The sequence below is a fragment of the Oncorhynchus kisutch genome, linkage group LG17 (assembly GCF_002021735.2).
Source record: "Oncorhynchus kisutch isolate 150728-3 linkage group LG17, Okis_V2, whole genome shotgun sequence".
Classification (NCBI taxonomy): Eukaryota; Metazoa; Chordata; class Actinopteri; order Salmoniformes; family Salmonidae; genus Oncorhynchus; species Oncorhynchus kisutch.
Window position 1 is genome coordinate 59,322,992 of NC_034190.2, and position 18,819 is coordinate 59,341,810.

An 18,819-nucleotide genomic window follows, 5' to 3' on the forward strand; every position below is an offset into this window, starting at 1 on the left:
TGATGAGGATTTTAAATTTGTTTAATTCCTTTTAGAATAAGGCTGTAACGTGACAAAACGTGACAAAAAGTCATACTTTCTGAATGCACTGTATGTACACGTGTCCCTATGTGTTCCTACTGTTTGTGGTTCCACTGTGTTATTAGACGTGTGCAGCAACGGCCAAGTTTTTTAATAAGCAGTTGCAAGAGGGAATTTATAATTCATAAAAGAGATAAAGTCAATTCACATTCTGAATATGAAAAATTGCCAAGGTTTCCTATGACTTAAAAATGGATAGGGTGGTAGAGTAGGCTTTCTTGTTTGTCTAATTTGGAATAAGGTTCAAAATGTTCAAAACAGGGGTGGTAGAGACTGCACTGTATAGGGATTAGTGAGCAAGCCCTCTAACAATTATTTTTCATATCAAAATTCTAACACTGATGTCATCACATTCCAGGGTGCCAAATACCAAGCAACCTAGGCAGCAAGGTTAAGCAGTTCTCAGACATCGAATACAGTAACTGTCTCTTTGGACACAAACATGCTGCAACAGGCCACATTCTTTCTGGAGCAGAGAACATCTCCCTCCCTGGCTGGCTGTTTCATGTTTGCCTCTGCTCAGCTACACTTCCTCCCAACATGCCAGTTACCCCTTACAGCTGTTTGCACACACAGCTCCTTACCTAGCTTCTCTGAAACCCAAGACTCTCAGCCCACACAGGGTTGTCCAAATCCTGGCAGCAGAATTTACATGTAGATCTGAAGGGTGGCAGGTAGCCTAGCGGTTAAGAGCATTGGGCCAGTTACTGAAAGGCCATTAAAGGCACGCTCCCGAACTTTGGCGACTAATAAGTATTTTTGGGCTGGATATGTCAATGTGTAGTTCATACATGCATAATCTATGAGCAGATTTACTGACTTACCTCAATTAACCACGAAATCCCTACTTTGAAAGCAACTGTCTTTCTGGAAGCTGTTTCTGGAAGCCCTTTCCCTAAATTTCCCCCCACGTGGGCCAGCCCCCTAGCAATTTGAGTTCAACCAATAAGCTTCAGTCTCTCACCATATGAGTGACAGCTAGCAAGATGCATGTGATGCACACACAGCAGAGCGAGAGAGAAAGCAATGACGTGGTGCACTTATCTGCACATATGTGACATAGTATGCCATTTTTGGGGAATACTTTTGGCTTGTGAGCACTACTTTCAGAACTACTGGCTAAAAAAGTATACAAAAGTACTGGAGAATCCCTTCAGAGGTGCAATATGCAGAAATCACTCTGCCATTTCCTCGTTGCAAATATTCAAATAGTTAATCTAAATTCAATGTATGTGCAGAAACAAGCAACGTAGAGAATCATTGTACCATTTAAACTGCTGTGAAATATATTTTCAATAACCAAAAACATTGTATTTTCAGTTGTTTGAAGCTGGTGTACAAAACCGTCAGTAAAAGCAAAAAAGGAAACTTAAGAACGGGAAGCATTGAAATAGCGCACATAAAACAGATATACCGCTTCTTAGACTTGCTTTCAATGAGAATGACAGATCTATAACTCATATTTCTATGTGAATTTGGTCTGGTTGCCCAAAAAGTTAAATATTGTAGAAATATTCAAATACAGGCATGAAGATGGGCCCTTGAGTTGGTATGTGACTTGAAATAAAAATCTGGTTGAAAGTGAGATTGACATGTTCTTTGTTTTGACTTTTGATATTAGTCATCTAGGTTGGAGAACCTGTGAGGGGGACAGAAAAGAGTCAGTGTTTCTCTCACTCTTACTCACTCTACATCTGCCTCATCTGGATAAAACATGTGTGTCAATGAACCAGTTGTTTTTCTTCCATCTCTACATGCCAAGACACTCTCACATTACATAATAATGCAAGTAAAGGGGTGTGGCGCTAGTACCGCTATGACTGCTCGGTTGTTCCACAAAATGAGTCCCTTTTCAGTAGTGTTGGTGATTTATTACATTTGATTTCACCTTAACATTCTGTCATAAAGAACAGGTGTTCAACTTAATAAAAATATGTTTTCCCATCTCAGGAGGTTAAATAAAAAAATACTATAGTAAGTGCCTATCTGGTGCCAAATAAAGGAACATATTGGACCATAACAGGGTTGACCGTAACAGGGTTGATGATTTCATCTTAAATCAGCCATAAATCCTCTTGTGACAGGGGGAATTTTCATAAATGACTTTGTCAAAGCAACAACATAAGTAGAGCTTTACAAATGCTGATTAAAACTTTGGAAAAATGTTGGGGTTAAGTGGGTTAACATCTTCCTAGAATTGACAGCAGGTGCACAGAGGGACATGTCAAAATGCTGAATTCTGGCACTTTAGCAAGTCTTTATTCATATTAGAAATCATATGAATTAAATGGTCCATATTGTCAATACTGAAGGGCATGCCATGTAATATGACAAGCTTTCAACATGCAGTATTGGTGCGCAATTTCAACTTAAAATATCAAAGGGAAGCAAAAGGAAGTCATTTCGTGAAACAACCCTGCTATAGAGCCAGGGCTTCAGGCATATTTTGTTTCACACAGCAGCAGTGCGGTGAGGTAATGCAGAGGATGTGGGGCAGGCTGGAGAATATACAGTGAGGACTCCAGCAGTCTTAACCTGAATTGCTCTCCTTGTGGCTTTCTCCTGTGGTGGTCTCTTAAAGTGCACTGTGGAGCAGAGCTGACTGAGTGGTTTCTTTCCCTCACACACGCATCAGCGCTTTCTTTCTCCCTCGGCGCCCTCTTTTTCTCTGTATGTTTAAATGAGAGTCTCCCCTGGCTCCATCTCCATGTATGGTATACTCTAAACGGATCCTCGGCTCTTCATGCCTTCTGTTCAGAGGGACAATACATTCACTCAATACATTCAGTAAGACACACAACTACACTGCTTAGAACAATGACATAAATACCAGTACAATTATTATTATTTTTTTAATAAGTGAAGAAGAATATGAAGAAATCCTTATTCATTGCATTCACACTGGCGTACCAACCCTCTGGGTGGAAATGCGTTGGTTGCATTGCAGTCAAGACCTGCATATTTGATCAACACATACAACTGACCACATTGCTGCGAATCATCCTGTTTATGCCCTTACTCTATTCTAACCACATAGATATGCTGCTGATATGATCAAACATGAAAAACAACATTGTCTGTTTGAGCGCTCCCCATCCTATCCACTGTTCTCAGAAATGCAGTCAACGTGCAAAATAAACAGACTGGGAGGAAGTGCAGGGATGAGAATTGAAACTGAGATGTATAGTGTAAGTGACTGAAGGCTGGGTCTCTACTCTCTATATCATGATGAGTGTGTGGACCATAATGAGTGTTGGGCATTAGGGCATTCTCATGAGGATGATTGCCTACGATTGATAATGGGTACATACAGTATAACTGATAGCTGAAAGAAACCTGGACTTATACATATTGGACTTATACATCAATGTACCCATAACTCATAAATACCTTATGAGCTTAGTTCTACTATCGTACCCCGTCAGAACCCAACATTTAAGCTTGTTTTACACCAATGTTTACACCAGTAAATATAAACACACACTGTATAGAGTGGTTAAACTTGTTTATTTTCCAAGCTATAGCAAACAACATTTTACATACAGTTGGTTTTAAAGGACCAAAAAGTTTGGTCTGCTTTGTGCTTTCATTTAAGCCCTGGAACAAATATTGTGATACTGGTATCATCTCAGCCCTAAACACACCCTGATTCACATTCACCCCGAGTCAGAGGGCCCTCATTAACATTATCACTCTTATCATTGTATCTGACCGTCATCATCACCCCACCCTCCTCTTCTTCCTCCATCCTCTCCTCCCATTGCATTGGCTCTTGTTGGATGTCTAGTGTATCGTCCCTCCCTCCCGCCCCCCTCAAGCCTGCAGATATGTAAGTAGCAGCGGATGCACAGGTGTGAGAGCTCCCTTGTCTGCCAGATTTCATTCCTGTTAATTATATCCACCCACAGGAGGAGCTGGACAGCTCTGTGGGAGACAGGGAACCTGTCAGAACAACTCTGATTAGTTGGCCCACCTAACACAAGGCCACAGCTGCTCCCCTGGGTGAGATTGGACTCTTCCACTCACTCTGTGATTCAGAGAGGCAGTGAGGTATTGTCTTGTGGTCGGAGATGTCATTCATTCCCCTATAAAACACTCCCAGACAGGAAGGAGAAAGAGGAATAGCACTGTGATGAGGAACCTGAATGTAGGGCAAATGGCTGGCCCAGACGTGGTTTCAGACAGACTAAACCATTGTAAATGATGTGCTGTCTAGGCTGTTAACCACAAGTATCTTGCGTAGACTACAAGGCTTTGGAACAAATGTGTTGTAAATGAGAGTGTCTAACAATAAACTTGGGCCAGAAATGGCATTCTACCACAATGATTAACTGCTCTGTTGTAGCATTCAAGATGGCGCCGACAGAGAGGGCTGCCTCGCTTCTAGTCCTTAGGAAACTATGCACAAGCATTTCGCTACACGATAACATCTGTTAACCATGTGTATGTGACCAATAACATTTGATTTGATTTGACTTCTCCTTCTTTGTAATCATAAACATGTGGAGCTGTAGTATTTGTGTCTGTAGAGATGCTAAAGAAGTCTCGGAGCTGGCAAGCCTGACTGACTGACACAGTTGTGATATCCTTAGTTGAGCTTCCTTTCACCTCTGAGAGGTATATTACAAAAGACAGTGTTTAGTGTTTTGGTTCAGTTAGGTTTGTTATGCATCAGTATGTTGGGGGTTATCCAATGGTGGCAGATACAATGGAGATAGAAAATATAAATCAGTGATATCTGATGGAAATAGACTCCAGTCATGTCATCCATCATCATCGGCTATACTTTGTACTGTAGTTGAGCCACTGAATTGCAAGGAGTACAGTCCTTATTTCTGTGGTCAGTCTTGTCTCAGCGCAGTAGTGTTGTTTGGGTAGCTGGAGCTGTCTTGCTCGGTTACTCAGTGGACTTTACTGGAAGTCTCGTCACACACCCTGGCCGTCTATGACTCTCCCCCGCCAAAAGCTAGCCTCCCAGGGGACGGATGGGTTGGGAGGGACACGTCAGGGGGTGGACCTTTTACATTTATCATACAGTATGTATCACTTTCATTGGGGGAAAAAATCAACATTTGAAGTCAAGTGTTACTGGGGTTTCTGTAGTAGACTCCTCCAGATGGAAAGTGCAATTGTTGTGTCAGCACGGACATGTCCCGCTAAAGCCACAAAAGCAGGTCCTTTATAGTTATACGTTCTTCACCATACCCAAAGTAATATGCATACAGTATATCCACTATTAATCCAAATATACAGCACTTTTATTTCCTCACAACCAACGCTAAGAATTTGAATAGTTATCCTGTCTACAATAACGTCAACTGTGTTTGATATATGGTATACTGTAGTGTATACTATGGTAGGAATACTATAGTATTCACTGTAGTGTTTTTGCGGACTGTAGTATTTATGCGGACTGTAGTATTTACAGTTTACTATAGTATAAATCCTGAAGTTAAAAAAAAGAGTGGTATATACTGTAGTAATTACTGTAGTTTTTGAAGACTGTAGTATACTGTAGTATTTACTGTAGTGTTTATGGGGACATTACTGTAGTATTTACTCAAGTTTTTATAATTTTTGTATCTAGTGTGGCTAGTGTGGGGCTTTCTCCTTTAGGTAACCTACTTGAGAAAAACTAAAAGAGCACATTTCACAACCTGTACGTAGGTAGGACTGGGTTCTGAACAGAGAGTTCAGAGCTTCTGCTCTTTTATATAACGTGTAGGAAACACAATATGGTCTATACATAGCATTTAGGTTTCGCTCAAATTGGTGGCACAAATTGTGAGGGGAATGGGCAGAGTATATGCAAATACTGAAGTATTTACTAGTTTAAAAAATGTAGTGTTTTTGCAGACATTTCTGTCGTTTTTATACAGTGTTTTTTTTTGCTGTTTACTATAGTGTTCTACAACATTCTATACTAAGTACTACACATGATCGAGGGATACTACAGTGTGTAGTGCTGTCACGTTCGTCGTAACGATGAGACCAAGGCGCAGCATGATTTGAATACATTCTTCTTTATTTGCACAAAGAACACTAAACAAACTAACAAAATGAACGTGAAGCTAATAATAACGAGTGCTGACATGCAACTACACATAGACAATAACCCACAAAACCAAAATGGAAAATGGCAACCTAAATAGGATCCCCAATCAGAGACAACGATAAACAGCTGTCTCTGATTGGGAATCAATTCAGGCCACCATAGACCTACATTTACCTAGACAATACCAAAACCACATAGATATACAAAAAAAACTAGACAAGACAAAAACACACATACCACACTCGTCACACTCTAACCTAACCAAAATAGTAAAGAAAACAAAGGTAACTAAGGTCAGGGCGTGACAAGTACAGTGTTCAACGGTATACTACAGTCTACTATAGAATACTTTAGTAAACGGTGGTACTGAGGGTACTGTAGTATTCTATAGTAAAGTGTGCTATTTTTTTATGTGGGTATGGCTTCCTCTTAAGATATTGATATGATGGGGACAATCAGTGGTACGAGTGGTTAATATGTCGACATGAGTCTAGCATAATCTACTCTCTACTGTATACGAAGAAATCTCCTCTCTGTGCAGAGGTGATAAGACCAGAATGTGACAATAAATGCCTAGCTGCCTACGTGTGCACATACCCATTCAGTGAAAACACCAGGCATAGTGCAGCTGGCAGCTGCTGGGCCTGTAAAGAATCTCTAACCTGCATTGAACACATCAAAGACATGGCTGGTTCATCATAATCGCCTCATAGTCAAACGCGTCTTATAATTAATTAAATCTCAGTGCCACCTGGGACTGTGAATCGCCATGCATTGTGCAGCACTAAATCAAATCAAATCAAATGTTATTTGTCACATGCGCCGTGAAATGCTTACTTACAAGCCCTTCACCAACAATGCTGTTCAAGAAATAGAGTTAAGAAAATATTTACTAAATAAACTAAAGTTAAAAAAAATAAAAAATGTACATAACAATAACAAGGTTATATACAGAGAGTACCGGTACCCAGTCAATGTGCAGGGGTACAGGTAATTTGTAAAGGGACTATGCATAGATAATAAACAGCAAGTAGCAGCAAAGTATATAGTCCAGGTGGCCATTTGATTAATTGTTCAACAGTCTTATGGCTTTGGGGTAGAAGCTGTTAAGGAGCATTTTGGACTATATATTCTCTCTGATAGCAGAGAGAACAGTCTATGACTTGGGTGACTGGAGTCTTTGGGGCCTTCCTCTGACACGCCTAGTATGTAGGTCATTGATGTCAGGAAGCTTGGCCCTAGTGATGTACTGGGCCGACCGCACTACCCTCTGTAGGGCCTTACGGTCAGATGCCAAGCAAGCAGTTGCTTTTTGAGGATCTGGGTACCCATGCCAAATAACCCCCCAATGCAATCACAGGCCAACAACGCATACTGTACATAGCCTATATGCATGCAAACAACCCCCTCTGCAATCCCCCAGCTCAGAGTCTGTAATAACCAGAATCCCATTTTCCCACACAAGGTAAATGTTGCGAGTGAAAGTGCAACACTTGCATTCACTGAAATGTCTAGAATAGATGATGAGGTGTGTTGATCCCAAAGCAATATCATCAGCAACCGTGTTGGATTGAAATCGAATGAACTTTGACTGGGGACCATAATTTAAATCCTACCTGTTGACAAGAACTCACCAACACATTATTATAATTTTTTTACTATAGAATACTTCAGTACTTACTATAGAATTCTGTAGTAAACTGTAGTATACTGTAGTATCCCTTGATCATGTGTTGTACTTACAATAGCATGTTATAGTAAATACACAGTATTATCTGTAAAAAACACTGTAGTAAATACTACACTAATGTCCACAAAAACACACATGTTTTTATTTACTATATTAATACTACAGTATTTCATTTGCATATTCCCTGCCCATTCTCCTTCCCCATATCCCAATTGGTGCCATCCATAAGTGAGAAACTTACATGCCAAGTATATACCATATATTGTGTTCCCTACAGGTTATTAAAAAAAAGTAGAAACGCTGAACTATCCATTCAGACCCCAGTCCTACCTACCTGCAAAAACACTACAGTAAATACTACAGTATACTACAGTCTGCTTAAACACTACAGTAAATACTACAGTATACTACAGTCCGCAAAACACTAGAGTAATTACTATAGTATATACTACAATGGTTTTACTAAAGTATTTATACTATAGTAAACTGTAAATACTACAGTATACTACAGTCTTGTCCAGAAAAAAATTGCAGAGAATTCTACAGTAAAGTTGGCAAAAACACTACAGTGAATACTATCATATTTATGCGTTAGTATACTACATATTATTTTTTCATGTGGGCAGTGATAAAGACATAGACGTGAGGCCTTTAATCTCATCAGTGATGATGGAGGGAGAAGAGGACGGAGAGCACAGCACGCCTGACTGACTGATTGAGATTCTGGCAGACAGGCGATTCCAATTGTTAATTAACCCATACAGGGATGCCCCTCACACAGCTGTTCATTCACAGCTCCTCAAGACTCTACGTCAGCTTCCATGTGCTGTAGACTGTAAATGGACGAGGCGGTAACTTGAAGCCTCCACCAGTCGTTTAGCAATCAACAACACAGTTACATCTCCATGCATCATGGGGTTCACGAGGTGATTTAGCGAGCATATTTCATGTATTGAGATCAGATTTCACTGGATCAGCCTGACTGCAACCAGTTATCATGGAAAACACATGTTCCAACATAATCGATCATAGTACTGGGAGAGATGATTAAAACACCAAGGCAGAATGTTTAGACCCACCATGCATGAAACTGCTTCTACATGTCAATCTCTCATGAGAGTTTCCCATAGTCCATATTTTGTCTGATTTGATCTTGTTTTAAAGCAATGATATTACATATGAACGCATTACAGCGCTCAAACTATCCCACCTGATAATAGGAACCTCATAATGTGATTTGTGTAGCTAGTATGGTGTGATTTGATGTCATCTTTCCCGTTCCATTTTAAAAACACAGTTGAATTCAAAAGAGGCCAGTTTAGCCTGAGGACGTTTTCTTATCCAATGATCATATTTGGTGGATTGCGCTTGGTTTGAATAATGTAGCAGGAAAAAATTTTTAAGATGACACAAATTCCTATGAACTTAACAAATATAATTAGTGTATTGGAGTAAAAGCTCTGCTGGGCTCCGGAGTCTCTTCATAGGGGTTAAATGAACCAGGGGGCTGAGAAGGCTGAGCACACCGACTTTGCCTTTTGTTTCTTTTTGAGACAGAGTTAAAGCTGCCATTTAAATGGAGGGACGTTTATGACCCGGTGCCCTCTGCATCTCTTAGAGATCAAGCTTCTTCTCTGCCATAAATTATAGGTAGTCAGACGTGTTGTGTCAAAGCAGCAAGGTATATTAACTGGAAGAAATGGACCAGGGCATAAGGGCCACAATAGGGAGGAAAAGGCAGTTATAACTATCATGAGTGGTATCTTGTACACAAGCTAAGAAACACTTTCAACAAATTGTCGCTCTGGTGATATTCTGTATGGGTGTATTGATAGTATTCCTACTGAGAGGAGCAACGGGTTGATAAGAAAGAAAGGATAAAATACTTTTCCTGGTCAGCTTTACTGTGTTGTGGAAAGAACAGAGGGATGGGTGAGCCGTATGCATTTGGCCTCAGGTGGCTACTTGCTCTTCAGCAACTCTCCAGCAACCAACCAAGCAGCTAGTTACCAGAACAACACACCTGCTTCCAGGAAATCCCTTAGACCCCAGCAGCTTTAATTTGTACTCCTGTTGCCGTTGTCAGTGCATCACCCCTGTTATCTTTTTGGGGTATGAGAGAGTGTTGATCATCTGGAACATCGGATTCCCATGAATATGTGAAAAATAATATGCATCAAATCATTGGCTTTCTATTTCGCAACAAAGCATCCTTCACTCATGCTGCCAAACATACCCTTGTAAAACTGACGATCCTACCAATCCTCGACTTTGGCGATGTCATTTTCAAAATAGCCTCCAATACCCTACTCAACAAATTGGATGCAGTCTATCACAGTGCAATCCGTTTTGTCACCAAAGCACCATATACTACCCACCATTGCGACCTGTACGCTCTCGTTGGCTGGCCCTCGCTTCATACTCGTCGCCAAACCCACTGGCTCCATGTTATCTACAAGACCCTGCTAGGTAAAGTCCCCCCTTAGCTCAGCTCGCTGGTCACCATAGCATCTCGCACCTGTAGCACACGCTTCAGCAGGTATATCTCCCTAGCCACCCCCAAAACAAATTCTGTCTTTGGCCGCCTCTCCTTCCAGTTCATTGCTGCCAATGACTGGAACGAACTACAAAAATCTCTGAAACTGGAAACACTTATCTCCCTCACTAGCTTTAAGCACCAACTGTCAGAGCAGCTCACAGATTACTGCACCTGTACATAGCCCACCTATAATTTAGCCAAAACAACTACCTCTTTCCCTACTGTATTTAATTTATTTATTTATTTTGCCTTTACCTCCCTTATCTCACCTCATTTGCTCACATCGTATATAGACTTGTTTATACTGTATTATTGACTGTATGTTTGTTTTACTCCATGTGTAACTCTCTGTCGTTGTATGTGTCGAACTGCTTTGCTTTATCTTGGCCAGGTCGCAATTGTAAATGAGAACTTGTTCTCAACTTGCCTACCTGGTTAAAAAAAGGTGAAATAAAATTTAAAAAAAATTAAAAACATATCCAGCCCTGGGGAAAAGCAGTAAGAGTGCAATGTGGCATTCACCTACAGTAAGAGACAGGCATGACTAGGTACCTGTACTCTTCCTCTTCTTTTTAATCTCCTCACCTCCTACCACTTGAGCTGTCCAATCTGACAGTGTTATTTCCTACGTAACATGCCATGTACCAGTTGGCAGAGGAGACTAATCTAGGTAAAACACACAACCATGCCTAAAGCTAGCCTCAAGGCTAATCTAGGTAAAACACACAACCATGCCTAAAGCTAGCCTCAAGGCTAATCTAGGTAAAACACACAACCATGCCTAAAGCTAGCCTCAAGGCTAATCTAGGTAAAATACACAACCATGCCTAAAGCTAGCCTCAAGGCTAATCTAGGTAAAACACACAAACATGCCTAAAGCTAGCCTCAAGGCTAATCTAGGTAAAACACACAACCATCCCTAAAGCTAGCCTCAAGGCTAATCTAGGTAAAACACACAACCATGCCTAAAGCTAGCCTCAAGGCTAATCTTTAGCTGCTGGTGAATAGAGCAACATATTATCTTGTATATGTAAAATGGTCTATCAGGGAGGAGTGGGGGTGGGGGTTGAATAAATGCTCTGCCTCAGATTGTATATACTGTAAGTCACCAGGACAATGTTAGGGGAGGCTCTTTCTGTGAGGCTGAAAGGAACGATGCAATGTGAATTGACAGCGGTGAAATCAGTACACAGCAGTGCGCCCAGAGGCGGAGTGTGAATGTCAGAGAGAGAGACAGCTTGCCTCTGAAGTGGGTGCACGCTCTTCCCAGCAGGTAGGAGGGGGCTGCGGCAGTGCTCTTTTCTCCTGCCGTCAGCTCCGCTGGGAAACTCTACCTGCCTTCTCTCATTCAGCGATGACCAGTGTCACGCTCTTCTCCGATTAGACCACAGTCCTCCCTCAGAGCAGGGCAGGCCCTGGCCTGTACCCTCCCCAGTCCCCTGTGTGCTCTCTGACTGCCACCACAGCACAACTCAGAGCAGAGCAGCCTGTTCCGGACCAGGGGATAATGAAGCGAGTGCAGCATGCCCAGCAGGTATACCAGGGACAGGGAGTGGATGGAGACTGTTGGTGTCAGCAACTGTGGCAGTCATATAGAGAATTCACCTGCCCAACCACCCACAACATCATACTTCATTAATGACACTCTGGAGGAGTTGTAGAAAAGTCTAGTTACAGTATGCAGATTTGGAATTTAGATATATAGAGTATATTTTTTTTAATCATGAACTTTCGGTTATTAATTTGCAATGTTATGTTGTCAATATAATATTTTCAATATAATTGTTACACACACATGTCTCAGAATATATAATCAAGTGGATATTCCCCAAATATAGTCATTATCCAGTGTATGCTTTGAATTATTATTCATATTCTGTTGTAAAATGTTAGGATATTTTCTGGAATAAATGAACCGGGACCTTCCTCCATCAAGCTCTATAACCATTGTTTGTAAAATTAGTTATGCGAGAAATGGTGGTGGAAACGCTTTTATGAGCCAATATTGATATAATAACCATCATATCAAAGTAAACTTGGGAGAAAACATGCAGTTTATTAGGCTACAGATTAAATTAATTATGATGAACTTCACAGGGTGGTGAAAGCGCACGGTGATGAGCTTGATGCCCCTTTACAATAAGGATCGAGGGTCTATTTCTGATGACATGACGATGATCGATTTAATGATTTAAAAAATTATAATCTCATCATGTAGGCTATACCTGTCACGACTCCTACCGAAGGTGGTTCCCCTTCAGAGGAGTGTATGGGAGTTTCCATCCGTGCCAAATCAAATCAAATCAAATTTTATTTGTCACATACACATGGTTAGCAGATGTTAATGCGAGTGTAGCGAAATGCTTGTGCTTCTAGTTCCGACAATGCAGTAATAACCAACAAGTAATCTAACTAACAATTCCAAAACTACTGTCTTATACACAGTGTAAGGGGATAAAGAATATGTACATAAGGATATATGAATGAGTGATGGTACAGAGCAGCATAGGCAAGATACAGTAGATGATATCGAGTACAGTATATACATATGAGATGAGTATGTAAACAATGTGGCATAGTTAAAGTGGCTAGTGATACATGTATTACATAAGGATGCAGTCGATGATATAGAGTACAGTATATACGTATGCATATGAGATGAATAATGTAGGGTAAGTAACATTATATAAGGTAGCATTGTTTAAAGTGGCTAGTGATATATTTACATCATTTCCCATCAATTCCCATTATTAAAGTGGCTGGAGTTGAGTCAGTGTCATTGTCAGTGTGTTGGCAGCAGCCACTCAATGTTAGTGGTGGCTGTTTAACAGTCTGATGGCCTTGAGATAGAAGCTGTTTTTCAGTCTCTCGGTCCCAGCTTTGATGCACCTGTACTGACCTCGCCTTCTGGATGATAGCGGGGTGAACAGGCAGTGGCTCGGGTGGTTGATGTCCTTGATGATCTTTATGGCCTTCCTGTAACATCGGGTGGTGTAGGTGTCCTGGAGGGCAGGTAGTTTGACCCCGGTGATGCGTTGTGCAGACCTCACTACCCTCTGGAGAGCCTTACGGTTGAGGGTGGAGAAGTTGCCGTACCAGGCGGTGATACAGCCCGCCAGGATGCTCTCGATTGCGCATTTGTAGAAGTTTGTGAGTGCTTTTGGTGACAAGCCAAATTTCTTCAGCCTCCTGAGGTTGAAGAGGCGCTGCTGCGCCTTCTTCACAATGCTGTCTGTGTGAGTGGACCAATTCAGTTTGTCTGTGATGTGTATGCCGAGGAACTTAAAACTTGCTACCCTCTCCACTACTGTTCCATCGATGTGGATAGGGGGGTGTTCCCTCTGCTGTTTCCTGAAGTCCACAATCATCTCCTTAGTTTTGTTGACGTTGAGTGTGAGGTTATTTTCCTGACACCACACTCCGAGGGCCCTCACCTCCTCCCTGTAGGCCGTCTCGTCGTTGTTGGTAATCAAGCCTACCGCTGTTGTGTCGTCCGCAAACTTGATGATTGAGTTGGAGGCGTGCGTGGCCACGCAGTCGTGGGTGAACAGGGAGTACAGGAGAGGACTCAGAACGCACCCTTGTGGGGCCCCAGTGTTGAGGATCAGCGGGGAGATGTTGTTGCCTACCCTCACCACCTGGGGGCGGCCCGTCAGGAAGTCCAGTACCCAGTTGCACAGGGCGGGGTCGAGACCCAGGGTCTCGAGCTTGATGACGAGCTTGGAGGGTACTATGGTGTTGAATGCCGAGCTGTAGTCGATGAACAGCATTCTCACATAGGTATTCCTCTTGTCCAGATGGGTTAGGGCAGTGTGCAGTGTGGTTGAGATTGCATCGTCTGTGGACCTATTTGGGCGGTAAGCAAATTGGAGTGGGTCTAGGGTGTCAGGTAGGGTGGAGGTGATATGGTCCTTGACTAGTCTCTCAAAGCACTTCATGATGACGGATGTGAGTGCTACGGGGCGGTAGTCGTTTAGCTCAGTTACCTTAGCTTTCTTGGGAACAGGAACAATGGTGGCCCTCTTGAAGCATGTGGGAACAGCAGACTGGTATAGGGATTGATTGAATATGTCCGTAAACACACCGGCCAGCTGGTCTGCGCATGCTCTGAGGGCGCGGCTGGGGATGCCGTCTGGGCCTGCAGCCTTGCGAGGGTTAACACGTTTAAATGTCTTACTCACCTCGGCTGCAGTGAAGGAGAGACCGCATGTCTTCGTTGCAGGCCGTGTCAGTGGCACTGTATTGTCCTCAAAGCGGGCAAAAAAGTTATTTAGTCTGCCTGGGAGCAAGACATCCTGGTCCGTGACTGGGCTGGATTTCTTCCTGTAGTCCGTGATTGACTGTAGACCCTGCCACATGCCTCTTGTGTCTGAGCCGTTGAATTGAGATTCTACTTTGTCTCTGTACTGACGCTTAGCTTGTTTGATAGCCTTGCGGAGGGAATAGCTGCACTGTTTGTATTCGGTCATGTTACCAGACACCTTGCCCTGATTAAAAGCAGTGGTTCGCGCTTTCAGTTCCACACAAATGCTGCCATCAATCCACGGTTTCTGGTTAGGGAATGTTTTAATCGTTGCTATGGGAACGACATCTTCAACGCACGTTCTAATGAACTCGCACACCGAATCAGCGTATTCGTCAATATTGTTATCTGACGCAATACGAAACATGTCCCAGTCCACGTGATGGAAGCAGTCTTGGAGTGTGGAGTCAGCTTGGTCGGACCAGCGTTGGACAGACCTCAGCGTGGGAGCCTCTTGTTTTAGTTTCTGTCTGTAGGCAGGGATCAACAAAATGGAGTCGTGGTCAGCTTTTCCGAAAGGGGGGCGGGGCAGGGCCTTATATGCGTCCCGGAAGTTAGACTAACAATGATCCAAGGTCTTTCCACCCCTGGTTGCGCAATCGATATGCTGATAAAATTTAGGGAGTCTTGTTTTCAGATTAGCCTTGTTAAAATCCCCAGCTACAATGAATGCAGCCTCCGGATAAATCGTTTCCAGTTTGCAGAGAGTTAAATAAAGTTCGTTCAGAGCCATCGATGTGTCTGCTTGGGGGGGATATATACGGCTGTGATTATAATCGAAGAGAATTCTCTTGGTAGATAATGCGGTCTACATTTCCACGTACAGTATGCAGATTTCCGCGCACGTTTCCACTGTGCGCATTCCCCCTGAATATGCCGATTTGGCCATCGCTTTCTGTAAGAAGAGGGCGACTAAATTACCACCTCATCGACAGAGGGATTGTGCGATAAATCTCCAGGTAAACGCTGCGCTTCCCAAGAGTCACATGTACCCATTGTCACAGGAGGAGACGTTGGCTACGAAGACATACGTCACAGAATCTCTGGGACAGGGGTACATTCGGCCCATCACCACCCTGGATGGTTCCGACCTAGAATATGTGGACATCTATAAGTACCTAGGTGTGTGGCTAGACTGTAAACTCATATCAAACATCTCCAATCTAAAATCAAATCTAGAGTCGGCTTTCTATTCCGCAACAAAGCCTCCTTCACTCACGCCGCCAAACTTACCCTAGTAAAACTGACTATCCTACCGATCCTCGACTTCGGCGATGTCATCTACAAAATAGCTTCCAATACCCTACTCAGCAAACTGGATGCAGTTTATCACAGTGCCATCCATTTTGTTACTAAAGCACCTTATACCACCCACCACTGCGACCTGTATGCTCTAGTCGGCTGGCCCTTGCTACATATTCGTAGCCAGACCCACTGGCTCCAGGTCATCTACAAGTCCATGCTAGGTAAAGCTCCGCCTTATGTCAGTTCACTGGTCACGATGGCAACACCCACCCGTAGCACGCGCTCCAGCAGGTGTATCTCACTGATCATCCCTAAAGCCAACACCTCATTTGGCCGCCTTTCGTTCCAGTTCTCTGCTGCCTGCGACTGGATCTTGGTCAGCTTGACCTCCGGTTATCACCCCGAGAGTAATGGGCAGGTGGAGAGAGTGAACCAGGAGGTGGGTAGGTTTCTGCGGTCGTATTGCCAGGACCGGCCAGGGGAGTGGTCAGGGTACGGAGTTGGCCCAGAACTCTCTACGTCACTCACTCTACCTGCGGTGGAGGAGTGGGTGCAGCGCTCCAAGGAGACCTGGAGAGCCGTCCAGGAATCCCTCAAGCAAGCCGGTGGACGGCAGCAGAGGAGTGCTGACCATCACCGCAGTGAGGCCCCCGTGTTTGTACCGGGGTACAGGGTCTGGCTCTCGACCCAAAGCCTACCCCTCTGCTTGCCCTGCCGGAAGCTGGGGCCGCAGTGTGTGGGGCCCTTCAAAGTCCTGAGGAGGATAAACGAGGTGTGTAAACGAGGTGTGTTTCATGTGTCTCTCCTCAGGCCGGTGGTAGCTGGTCTCCTGCATGAAGGTGAGGTGCCGGAGGACTCTCCGCCCCCTCTGGACATCGAGGGGTCCCCGGCGTACACGATACGTGCCATTCTGGACTCGAGACGCCGGGTGAGGGTCCTGCAGTACCTCGTGGACTGGGAGGGGTACGACCCGGAGGAGAGGTGCTGGGTACCGGTGGGGGACATCTTGGACCCGTCACTGTTGAGGGATTTCTATCGCCTCCATCCGGATCGCCCAGCGCCTCGCCCTCCGGGTCGCCCTCGAGGCCGGTGTCGGCGCGCTACGGGAGCCGCGCGTCAGGGGTGGGGTACTGTCACGACTCCTACCGAAGGTGGCTCCCCTTCGGGTGGAGCTCTGCGGCCGTCGTCACTGGCCTACTAGTTGCCACTTATCCCTTTCCCCCTTTTTGTTTATTGGTTTCACCTGTTTTGTGTGTAGGCTGATTAGTCGGGCTATGTTAACCAGTAGGCCCACCTGCTCTTTGTGTCGGATTGTTTGTGTGACTAGTGTGCACGTTTGAGGTTAACGTGTTTCCTGTTCGTGGGTTTTTGCTGGACTGTTTTAGTCCCCGTGTTTGGGGCATTTGTTTTGTGTGCGCCCTGTGTTTCGTGGGGTGGCTTATGTTCGCCGTTTGTGCATTAAATAACACTACCCTCAACTCTCTGCTTCCTGTGCCTGGCTTCGCACCCACTACACCCAGATCGTTACAATACCCGCACTTTATTGTCGAACTGTTGGCTAGAGCGCATTTGCCAAGAGCAGAGTCTGCACATTCGCTATATAACTCACATTATTTTTGTGACAAAACCATCAGTGGAGTTGAAAATAATTATTCACTATATGGGAATTTAACCACAACAGTAATTTTTATGTGCACCACGTCATTTTTGAATATTCACATGGAAATGTTATCTCCAACTGAATGGAAACTGACACACAAGTGTATGATGTGTTTGCTGATAAGACACATTTTTCAACAAAACTCACTTAATTTGACAGAAGCCCTAGCATGTCATTTTTCTGAACTTCACATCTCAACCCAGCAATCTGCCTAATGAATCAGAAGCAAAACATTTGATAAACTGAAAATATGGTCAGTTCTTCTGTGGCATAACACCATGCATTCCAACTACAACTGAAAGACTGAGAGAGGCATGTCAGCTGCTTTGGTCATTATTGAGATTGTTAATTGAAATGTTGGAGTGACTAGTCATTTTAAAGCCTTGAAATTGACAAATGAAGAGGTTCCCATGTCCTCCATGCAGGCGGGAGAGAAAGGAACCCCTGTTTAATGTAATTACTTTTGGGGGAAATAAATAAGCTGAGTCCCATCAATCAACTAAACTCAACCAAATGCATTAAGGAAATTATAAGGCCTTTTGAGACAGGACTCAAGGAAAACCGTGCAAGGATATTCTAACATACGCTAGAGAGTAGCATCGTAGTTTTGGATTGAGTATTATTGGCAATGTCTACAAATTGCATTTCATGCGAAAGCAATCTGAATCTGAGTAGGAACACAACGCAAGATTAGTCAGATAGACTTTGATACAAATGCATGCAATGGGGAGTGATGAGCGATGAATGGAGAGTCCTTGAGAGGAGTGAGGAGAAAGATTGAGGAAGGTGTATGTATGGGAGATATGGGGGTTGGGGCATATATGTAATTCTATGGGTTGGGGTGCTTATAATAAGAGGAATGGGGGTTGGGGTGAAGGCTATGGAAGAGGGTGGTTGGATGGGGGATGATGTGAGTAATGGGCATGTGAGTGATTCATGGTCAGAGAACCATTATTGATTATAATTAATGGAACAAGGCAATGATTCAGGGATAATATGCTCTATTTAGTAACACTCTGAAGATGGAAACACCAGAAAAATAGCCGTTCCTGGGAATTCAGCTCTAGATTTTCCTACAGTAGTTTCAACACAATCTACCACAGTCAGTGCTTGCTTATAATGTACGCTATCTGAGGGACCTTTTGTTCATGTGTTGCAATCCGTCTATTGACCTCCTCACTAAAAATACCTATTTGATGAGGTGTTACATTCTTTACGGGAACAGGGAGAAGCGGGTGGTGATAAA